The sequence below is a fragment of the Humulus lupulus genome, chromosome 7 (assembly GCF_963169125.1).
Source record: "Humulus lupulus chromosome 7, drHumLupu1.1, whole genome shotgun sequence".
Classification (NCBI taxonomy): domain Eukaryota; kingdom Viridiplantae; phylum Streptophyta; class Magnoliopsida; order Rosales; family Cannabaceae; genus Humulus; species Humulus lupulus.
In genome coordinates this window covers 119,962,803-119,974,047 of record NC_084799.1, presented here as the reverse complement: position 1 = coordinate 119,974,047, position 11,245 = coordinate 119,962,803, and positions in this window count along the sequence as shown.

The following is an 11,245-nucleotide window of genomic DNA, read 5'->3' as shown; positions in this document are numbered from 1 at the left end:
TGCATCTCAGATATTCAAATAGTCATTTAACATTCTTTTAATCATTAAATCGCATAAATTCCAATTATGCCCTCCTGGTACACTAATCAAGGACCTTAAGCCTTATTAGTAAATTTGGGTCGTTACACTAGGTCACATGCATTCATAATAGTTGTGGACCGTACTAGTAGTAATTATCCTAACGATTCCATAACTTTATTTCATTGCGAACTATTTAAGTTTAATATCTTAATCTTGATCCTCCCACACTAATATGAATTTAAAACCACATAGATAAACTTTGGAATTTTATGATATTCACTTAATATTATCATATAATATCGGACATAGCCTATATGTATAATAATTCAATTCAATTATTTATTTCATTTAAAACATTTGTCAACTATAATTGCTTTAAGGGCACTATTCCCAACAATCTCCCACTTGCCCTAAAGCAAATTGAGGCAACTCTTTTAATATGTCAATCATATTCTCATGACCGAATTTGTCTAACAAAGTTTTTATAACAATTTTGTAAGAACTATATTGAAGTTATCTTCAAGATCATTACATCAATTAAGTAAAATTGTCTTGAATTAAATGATACCTTATTTCATGTGCTTTATCCTCTCATGATTTCTAGTTCTTCTAGAATACTTGCATCTCCATTGCTTTCGTAATGAGATACTAGTTGATTATTCTAGTTTGAAACCCTTTCCAGAATGACTCAGAACTCAACTAAATCAAATAGCCTATTTAACTACTCGTAGCTGTCACATTTCGGCTTTTGTGGTGAAACATTTAAATCTGAAATGTCTAACACATTTCCAAATTAATGTGTCTGCTCCATAATTATGGAAGCTGATCAATCTTTGAAGATTTAAAAATTAATCCATCCTTTGGGATTTTATGTCTCTGCCTAAATGCACATACATATAATCTCTTATATTTAAGATTGTCAAAACTAAATCCTTATAATTATTAAATGAGTCAGTCGATAATGGATTAATAACTACTGACTATTCCCACCGTTTAACAAATGTCAATTAAAAAATATAACATTCGATACATTAAACAATCTATCACTGAGTTGTATGAATAACTCTCTCATGTCCTCTTTTCTAGTAAAAGAATAAATGAACATTTATTATTTAGATAATACATCCTCCTTACCGGGAAGGCAAAAATCCTTTCTTGGATTTTTGTAAACTAAAGTATTTAAGTCTAAGGGTTGTTCTTTCATTCTCTATAGAATTGAATGTATAGAACATTCTTGGCTTTTCTAAATCCAATATTTAGAAATGTTCAGCTAACCATTCCTTTTCTATTGACGACATCTTTACATCATTCCCAATGATTATAATGTTTTCAATATTAAGAATAAGAATCACAACAGAATCTTTCTGGTCGAGATCTTCAAATGATTTTGTCATGTCAGCCATTCAGTAAAGACTACTTAGACATCCATTTAAATTAATCTCATAATCCATGCATAAAGCAGTGGATAAGAGTATGTAAAAAGATTAAAGTTTGGTTACAGTAGAAGACATCTATTCAAGTAATAAAATTTTCTCTCTATTCATAGCCTATGACAATTAACCTAACTTCAAAAGGTCTGTACTTTCCTTTGTTCTCCTCTTCATCTTGAATATCATGTTTCAAACTGAAGCTCAATGAACTTTAGTTGGATGTTCAAGAATCCAGATGTCATAGAATTCCAAATTCCGTTTCTTGATTCATGGTATTTCAACCATTATTTTATGTAAAAACCTTTTTCATGTCATATACTAGTATGTGAAAGAAGTATAGTTAGATTGTGTTACACATAATTTAACTACATTTACATTTGTAATGGAGTAGTTACTAACTAATGCTCCCACTGCAACAATGCTTTACAAAATTTGTGATATTCTTTGGTTTTCTAATTGCTAATTATCAGTAACTTGCTTACTTGACTTGAAGTCATTATTTCTAGTATAACTTAACTAGAAAATACAGTGATTATAATAATCATGCTTCATTGAAGTAGCATTTAAAGAGATACAAACTCTTTTGTAATTGTTTATGATTATTAAACTATTTCACTAAATGACTTCATAGAAAATTTTCAATTTATTCACATAACTACTTATGAATCCCAACTTCTAATTATTTGATGTTGTACAATCAAATATGTACAAAGTATAACAAATGTTAAAGTTATAGAAATAATAAAGTTGATAATGGCTACTCATTATCTACTTAATCTTATCTAATATGATTATATTCCTTTTCCAAAAAACTAATTACGCTTAGCATTCTAGTTGTATGTGAGTTGAATTTGAATTACAAGTTCACATGCAAACTACTTGAATTCCAAGTTCATGTTTATAATTCCTTTTGATCAGATCAAACAAGCCTCTAAGTGACTTTACTTTGAATGTTGCATGATTTTTTTTTTGAAATTTTCTTTTCATTTGATCAAAGTTTAAACATTTCATAAATAAATGTCAATCAATATTGACTTACTATTTATTTTTTATTTTAGCTTTGAACATTATAAGGTATAATATACATCTTTATGTATTAGCAAAACGATTATGTGATTTTTGAGCCTTTATTAGAGAAAGCCCCTTTTGGTTACCTTTAATTAATAGATTATATAAACATGGAGAGAACCATTGAATGGTTGTAATAAAAGACTGTCTTTTATTTGTTATATGTATCTAATTAATTTACAAGCCAATCTCAAAAATAAATTCACATTTATGTTTCACTTAATTGTGGTTGGAATAAGATGTCTTACTAAATCTATGATTTGCACTATAATTCATAATTATCATTTATGCTCATTGATGAAATAGGTTGAACAAGTATATTTCAAAAATAACAACTAGCTTTATTATTCAAAAGAAATAGTTAACTTGCTCATTCATCAAATCTAGAAACACGGTTGCTCATTCATTAATTTCTTTCATAATGAAAATCAACTATTTCAAATGTGACGTCCCTAAGGTAGGGTACGTTTGCAACATACTCGAAATTCCAAGGTTTACGAGTATGATAAGCACTTGACCAAATGAATTAAATAAAATGATACTAAGAAATACAGAAAAATTTAAAACTTTTATATAAACTTATTAATAGAAATTATTACACGTATGAATACTTTAAGTTTAAATGAAGCAATATGAAAAACCCTAAACCACTATTGCATTGCTACTGAGTCCGTGCTCCACAAGTTGCTCAACATCTAAAGCCACACTTGGAAAAATGTTGGAAAATAACATAATGAGCTAACACTCAGTAAGTAAATCTCATGCATACACATACACATGAATTTCATGAGCTTGAAGTGAACATATACTCATTTGCTCGAAATTTCAAAATAAATTGGATAGTCGGAGAAGAAAAATTACGATTACTAATAAAAAGAACAACATCACACTGCACAAAGTTTTATACACAACACTTAGTTTCACCTCGGAAAAACGAAACTCATTCTTGGCTTGTAATCCTTATCATATACAAAAAGACAAGGATGTATAAACACCTCACATGTAAATTACAATATGAAAAGAAAGAAAAGGAGCTATAAGAAGAGTATAAATTACAATGAATGTATACAAAAATACAAAGGAATCCTCATCATTTATACTTCTATACACATACCACACAACGCAAGAAGAGAAAATGACAATCATCATGAAAACATCCATGAGATTCATCTTTTACAGTCAATTTTAAAGAAGATGTAATTGACTGGTTATACCTTGATGATAGAGGGTATATTGAGCAATAAGCTTTTTCAATAAAGAGTTTATTGGCATAAAAAAATTGGATAAATAGAAATCAAATGAATAGCCAATGAAGATTAGTCATTAAAACCAAGTCTCTGTGAAAACCTTCCATTGTCAAAACCGACTTCTTGCCCTGAATGAGAAATATTAAGATAGGCCATCCATTAGGTACCAGTTCAGAAAAGCCTAACTCTCATTCTTTCTCTAAGAAAACATTTAAAAATCAAAATTGTTTACAAATGTATAAAAAATAATAAGGGGCGTATTGATACTATGCTAGAATGCAAATAACTATGGCCACTAGGAAATTCACATACTTAGCTTAATATCCTATCATTGAATAAAACATGGGAAAAGTCTTAATTGACATATCCACCACCCCATTCACGCAAAATGTTTTCCACATATCTAACAAGATAGGCGTGTCACATTTCAACACCTATACCAATAATACTCTGTCTTCACTTCATACAAGAAATGCATTAACTTACTCTTAGAATAATGTAGATGAACGCTATAATTTAATCGCCGAAAGTAATTCACACTACAGATTAATTCAGTAATTAACATTCATCACCTCGATTCATTCAACAATTCACAAACTGTTTCCATGTTCAAATTAGGATCACAAAATCAATCGAAGTGATTCCTTTGTCAACAACATTTAATAAGTTTGACTTTCGTCATCAAAGAGGATAGTGTAATACATATTAGACAAGATAAAATTTGTGATATTTATCTTGAAAACAACCAGAATCAAGGATCCAATGACCCAACAGTTTAACACATGTTTCTATAAATAAAATTCATCACATACACACTAGAACACAATCAATTCCAAGCTTTTGAAAACCAAATCATTCTTACTTCCTTTCATTTCCCAAGCTAAGAAATACATGGCATCCTCATAATCTCAGATGAACTTAGACCTAACCTTAGCCTTACCTGAGCCAAATCTACCCACTTTCAAACCTTCGTCAAAAATTTCTGAACCCCTACCACAACCAATGGTGTATCCTACTGCAAACATCCTAGAACAAAAGACTCAATTTCCCAAAGTTTGGCTTCCAAAATTTTACTTTGATACTGGCCTTGTCACAGTGGAGGATTCAGTTATGCTCAATAACAATGTGGTCGTTAGTATAGATCAAAGCATACTCACCCCTAAAGACCAAACAATTTTATCTCATAGGTCAGACCTACAAGCTGTAAAAGATTCCTTTGTCTTTACCATTCAGGCTGCAACATCGATCTCAAACTAGGCCAACGCATTCTTGCAAGAGCACAAGAGGCTGACCACTTGAAAAGGTATATAGAAATGCATAAACAAGAGATGCTAACCATTAGAAAGTTCAACAAGAGGTTGACTCGAGAGAACGAGAAGTTGGTTAAGGAGAATGAGTCTTTAACTAAACTTGTGGCTAACTACTCAACCGATATGAAGGAAAAATGTCGGACACTTCAAACTACTGGGAAGAACCTTATAGTTGAACAACGAAAGTTGATCATCGAGGTAGAATGTGTACAGTTCCCCAATCCTTAATGTGACTCCCAAAATTTTAAATGTATTACGTTCTTTTTTTGTTATATATAAATATATACTATTGTTTTCTAATTCTACTAAAGTATCTTATTGTGTGTGCTCTTAGCAACAACTTAAAACTTTGCTATCCAAAACACTAACCTGACATATTAACCCTTTAACATACTAACTAAACTAAGAGGTCACTTTCAAAGCTTGAGAATATCAAATAACAGCCCAAACATTGACATTGATAAATCATCAATTATTTATCACATCAATAATAAAGGCACGCATTCAGATAAATAACGAATTTCAGTTTCTATACCAATTATGGGAATAATCATTTCATTCAAACTCATACTTATATTATGGAAACTCAAACACACAATGAGTTTCTAATAAAATTATACAACATCATTAACATACATTAACTAAAATATTGATAGATTATAATAACCATTCAAGTGTGGCTTGTCTTGTGGCGGAACTCAGTTGCATTTCGGATCCCAAAATTAATAACATAACGAGTATACGACATCTACAAACTCAAGGCTCTGATACCATCTGTGACGTCCCTAAGGTAGGCTACGTCTGCCACATACTCAAAATTCCAAGGTTTACGAGGATGTTAAGCATTTGACCAAATGAATTAAATAAAATGATACTAAGAAATACAGAAAAATTTAAAACTTTTATATAAACTTATTAATAGAAATTATTACACGTATGAATACTGTAAGTTTAAATGTAGCAATATGAAAATCCCTAAACCACTATTGCATTGCTACTGAGTCTGTGCTCCACAAGTTGCTCAACATCTAAAGCCACACCTGGAAAAATGTTGGAAAATAATATAATGAGCTAACACTCAGTAAGTGTCATGATTTTGAAGTACACATATACTCATATGCTCACTTATAATACTTATGCATTTCATTTATTGAAGCACTTTCAAACTTTACTTTTGTGCTTTTTCTCTTTTCTCACATTGTTATGGGCCCATTATCTTATGTGCACACTGTTTGATTTAGCCAATGCCTGCAGGGCTTGTTACACATATAATATAAAATCCCATGGGTTCTCCTCTGGCTAGCCATCATCGCAGCTGGGCTCATCATATTACTCATTTCATCGTTGCCATAGCTGTCATACTTATTACACATATAAATGGAGGAGTAAGACCTGAACATGGCAAACATATCTGAATGATCAACTCTGACCTAGCCCACACTAGTGGGCAGCCACTATACGCCTTATAGACATCTGCCTTCTTTACTGAACTTACGTAATTGCTTCATCGAAACAGTGGCACCATTTTTAAACATCCTATTATCACTTTGCTTAAGCCTTGTGTCATTAAAATGTTTAAGTTCACATAAGACTTTTCAAGGCATTTCACAACTTTTCTCGTATTCTTATGCATGGTCTTATATCACATAATAATGTATCACATAACTGTAGATGACATGCATACATGCTAATGTTGAAATGCCAATGTTCATGTTCATGATTCATGTTTGATGGTAATCAATCAAGGCATTGTATCACATCTCATATAACTCAAAACATCTTTAGTCACAATACATGAAGCTTTCGGTTGGTGGCGTTGTTATACCTTAACATAGAGCTATGGCTCAGGTCTAAGGTTTCCAGCCTAAAAACTTAAAGGCTTCATATATCATAACATGTAATAAAATCATGAACATAGAAGGTAATTCACATATTCATTAACATGAGAATGTGTAGTGCACCAAATTTTTTTTAGCTATTAAATTTTTTGGTGTTTTATTTTATTTAAGTGTTAAGTGTGGTGAATTGTTTTATTTAAATGTTGTTTATTTTATTTAGTTGTTGTTTGTTTTATTTAATTGTTTGTTATTTTATTTAATTGTTAGAATTGTTTGTAGAATATTTTTTGTGAAATTATTTGTTAAATGATATTTATTTTTTCTTATTTTAAAAATGTGATTATGCAAGATTCGGTTGAATGCACTAAGGTCATGGTAGATAGTGATGTACCATAGTGATTTAGTGTGTGCTAGTGCATGGTAGCATGATGCACATGTATAGAATTTCCTACACATTATATAGTTTCCATATATTAGATTTAATTGATTTATTTACAAAAAATAAATAAATAAAAAGGGAATGGGAAACCATGTGGTGGATGTGTGTGTGTAGTGGGAAAGGAATGGTTTATTCCATTTATTTTATTGATTTAAATAAATAAAAAAATTAGAAGACCATGGTTATTTTAAGTAAGGATGTGATCATCTTTTTATTCCATGCCATTTAAAGATAAAAAAAATTATACAAAAATTAAGAGAAAATATGGAGAGAATAGGAAACTTACCTTTTCTTTTTATTAAGCCATTATGAGAGAATAAGAATAAAGGAGAAAGGAAAGAGGAGAAGAGCCATTTTCTCTTGTGGCTGCCGAAATTAGAGAGAGAAAGAGAGAGTGGGATGTGAGTTAGAGAGAGAAGGAGAAGAAGGAAGAAAGGAAGAAGAAGGAGAAGGGAAGCCAAGTCTAGGGTATGCCTTCTTTGTGTTATGCTTGTTATTTTCTCTTGTTTTTTCTAGTAATATTGACTATGGTTTCTTTATTGTGTGTTGTTGGATCTCTTCTTCTTCTCATGGTGAATTTCATAAAAACCCTAGGCATGAACAAGGGGTGGTAAAGTTTGGGTGTTGATCAATTTGTTTTCTTGATTTTACAATCAAGGGAGGTATGAAATCTCTAACCCTAATGTTATGATGTTCATGGATTGATGTATATTTTTCTTATATTTTGATGCAAGAGAAGACAGACCTAGGCGTTGGCATAGGTTGATGTTGTTTGGGTTTGATTTTTATGGTTGTGTATTAAAATATGTGTAGTGAGATGATTGTTGAAATATGGTGATTGTGATATGTTGTTCAAAGCTTTTATATGGTTAAATGATAGGTATGTTTTGGCTTAAATAATTTATGTGAAATTGTACAAGGGTTTAAATTTGTGATCTATGAAAAGTGATGATGAATATTTAAAATACATGAAAAGAATGGGTTAACTTTTGATTAAATGTGTTTCGGCCTAGGGTAATGCTCAAGTATGATGGTTATTTTTTTTTGTGTTTAATATCAATTTAATCTTAGAAATCATGATAGGTTGTGATCTTGTATGAAGTTATGATGGTTTTGTTCTTTGGAATAATTGCATGGTAATAATATATTGAGAGTATATTTAACACAAGATCAAGGGTGGTTATTTGGTCATGATTTGTGAATAAGTTTCAAGGTGATTGATGAATTATTGTATGCTCATGATGTGATTAAAATGGTTAAAGAGGTTAGAAGCATGCTAGGGTTTATGTTAAAATATTGTACATAAATAAGCATGAATTTTGTAAATATAATGAAAAGAATGAATTTTATGATTTAATGTGCTTGCTTATTTTTGTGCAAAAATAATGCTGTTTATGATGAGAATAATGTTTTGAGTGCTTAAATAATCTTTGCAAGTGTTTTTGATGTTTTAAGAAATTTAATGGGAAATTTAATTATGCTTTGAAATGATTTTTTGTGTAAATAAATACCTACAGATTTTTTTTTTGAGAAAATATGAGTTTTTAAAAATAAGAATGGTGATTTTAATGATAAAATTTGATTGCTGGAATTTTTGTTTAAAAATGTAAAGTGTGTTTCAATAAAAGGAATTTGATTGGTATTTTGAAATAAATAAATAACCTAAACAATGGTAAAACTTAAAAGTAATATTTTTAATATAATATGAGTGGCTATTTTACAAGCTATGATTTTCTTTAATTGGATTAAGAAAAATATTGGATTTAATTCACTTGTGATTTTTTAAATAATGACTGAAAGTTTAGTTTAAAAAGTTTTAGATAGTTATTTAATTTTCACATATGAATTTGTGTTACATAAAATTAAGTATTTAAAATAATTCAAACAAAATATATTTTTCCCTCACTTAAAATTATTATTTTTCTCACATCAAAATATGAAATTCTATTAACTTAAATTAAATTGTTATTTTCTAAGGAGACATGATAATCATAGGTATTTTCTTTTTAAAATAATTTCCAATGCCTTTGCTTTTCTTTGTAATTAAAAATAATAAATGGGTCTTTTATATATTCTTAATGGCTAAATAAATTTTTATGAAATAAAAAAAATGTCTTGGGAGATTTAATCAACCTAGTAATTTTAAGAAGATAAACAATGGTAAACAAAACATGCTACAAGTTTATTATTTTAAAACGATAGAAGTAGACGCATGGAATTATCGTTTTTAACGCCACATTTACGCAACATTTCCACGTATCCATGTTACATGCAAATTCACTTTTAAGTTCAATATAATGTCTATTATGCAACCATGTAGCTTTTATAGAAAGATCATGCATGCAATATAGGTAGAATGAGCATTATTCTTTTCATGACCTTATGTGTAATTAAGCATATGTGTATGTTGTGTGTAACTCCTACCATGTGTGCACCCATGCACACATGAGTTATATGAGAGGGAAAAATAGTAATTATATGAAGCTAAGAAATGTCGTTTTGATTATGGTATATGCTTGTTGAGAAGTTGTGGTTTTACTTAGCTTGGACCTGAGGTAAGGAAGTTAGATAGAATTTATGATTGTTATATTATGAACGGTAAGACTAAGACTGTTGTGTGAATGAAATGTTATGAATTATGAATGCCATAATGTGATGATATGATGGCTTGTATGAATGTTGTATGATATGAATGGATGTTAGTGTGATGTACGCGACACATCAAAATGGGTTGCTAAGGATAAGAAGATGTAACCCGAGTTACTAAGGATATGAAGACGTAACTCCATGGGCAGACGCGCCGAGGTTATTCAAGGACCAGAGACTCTTGTTTACCTCAAAGGGTGACATGGACAAGTTAGCGGTCCATGCTCACAAGGAATTATTTATGAATGTGTTATGATGTCTGGTGATGTTTATGATTATGTTATGATGTTTGGTGATGTTTATGATTTTGTTATGATGTTTATGATTTTGTTATGATGTCATGATGTTTATGATATGACGGTGGCATTATGTTTATGTTTATGATATTGATGCCAATTTTATGATGATGCTATGATGTATAAAGATGAATGATAGTGTTTGTAAATTGTTGTATCTTACTTGCTTGTTGTTTGTACTTCCTTACTGGGCTTTTAGCTCACCCCCTTACTTTCCCTTCCAGGTAGCAAATAGGTTTTCTCTGTGGCACACGTGGTGATGTGGGGAGTTCTGTCGTCCTGGTGTGTATGGCGTGGGGGCATCCTATGGATGAAAAACGATCAATTAAAAATGTCATTTTTAATAATGTTATGTTTTATGAGACTTTTTTTAAAAAAACTTATCAGTGGGACTTGAATTGTTGGTTGTTTTAGAACTTTGCATAAAAGCTGAATTTTTTTTTTTAAAACTATTGGGCCCAACTTGCATGTTTTTAAGCAGGACCCCACTGAAACCTTTATAATAAGTGGCTTTCTTTTATAGACCAATGAAAATGTGAATGTTTTATTAAGTACTAGTCTAGGGCATTTTATAGAATGCATACTTGCACATAACTCAGATCAAACTTAAGCAATTAAGATAATTTTCACGTATCATGAAATTCATCTATTAAATGTCATACAACCCATTATGATATGCATACCACACATAACTCGTATAACAATTCATCACATACTCATCATATGCATCATCATCCCATACTTAACTCATCAGATATACACAATCAATGCAGTCATGCATCTCACACTTACGAACAAAAGGTGAAATTTACTTACCTGAGGTCCTTAGCTTATTTTAAAACTACTCACCAAGAGTCAATCAATCCAACCATACAGATCATATTCAAGGTACATCATTTATTAAATTCTATCAAAATCATAAATATACATTATTGATGGTGTATATTAAC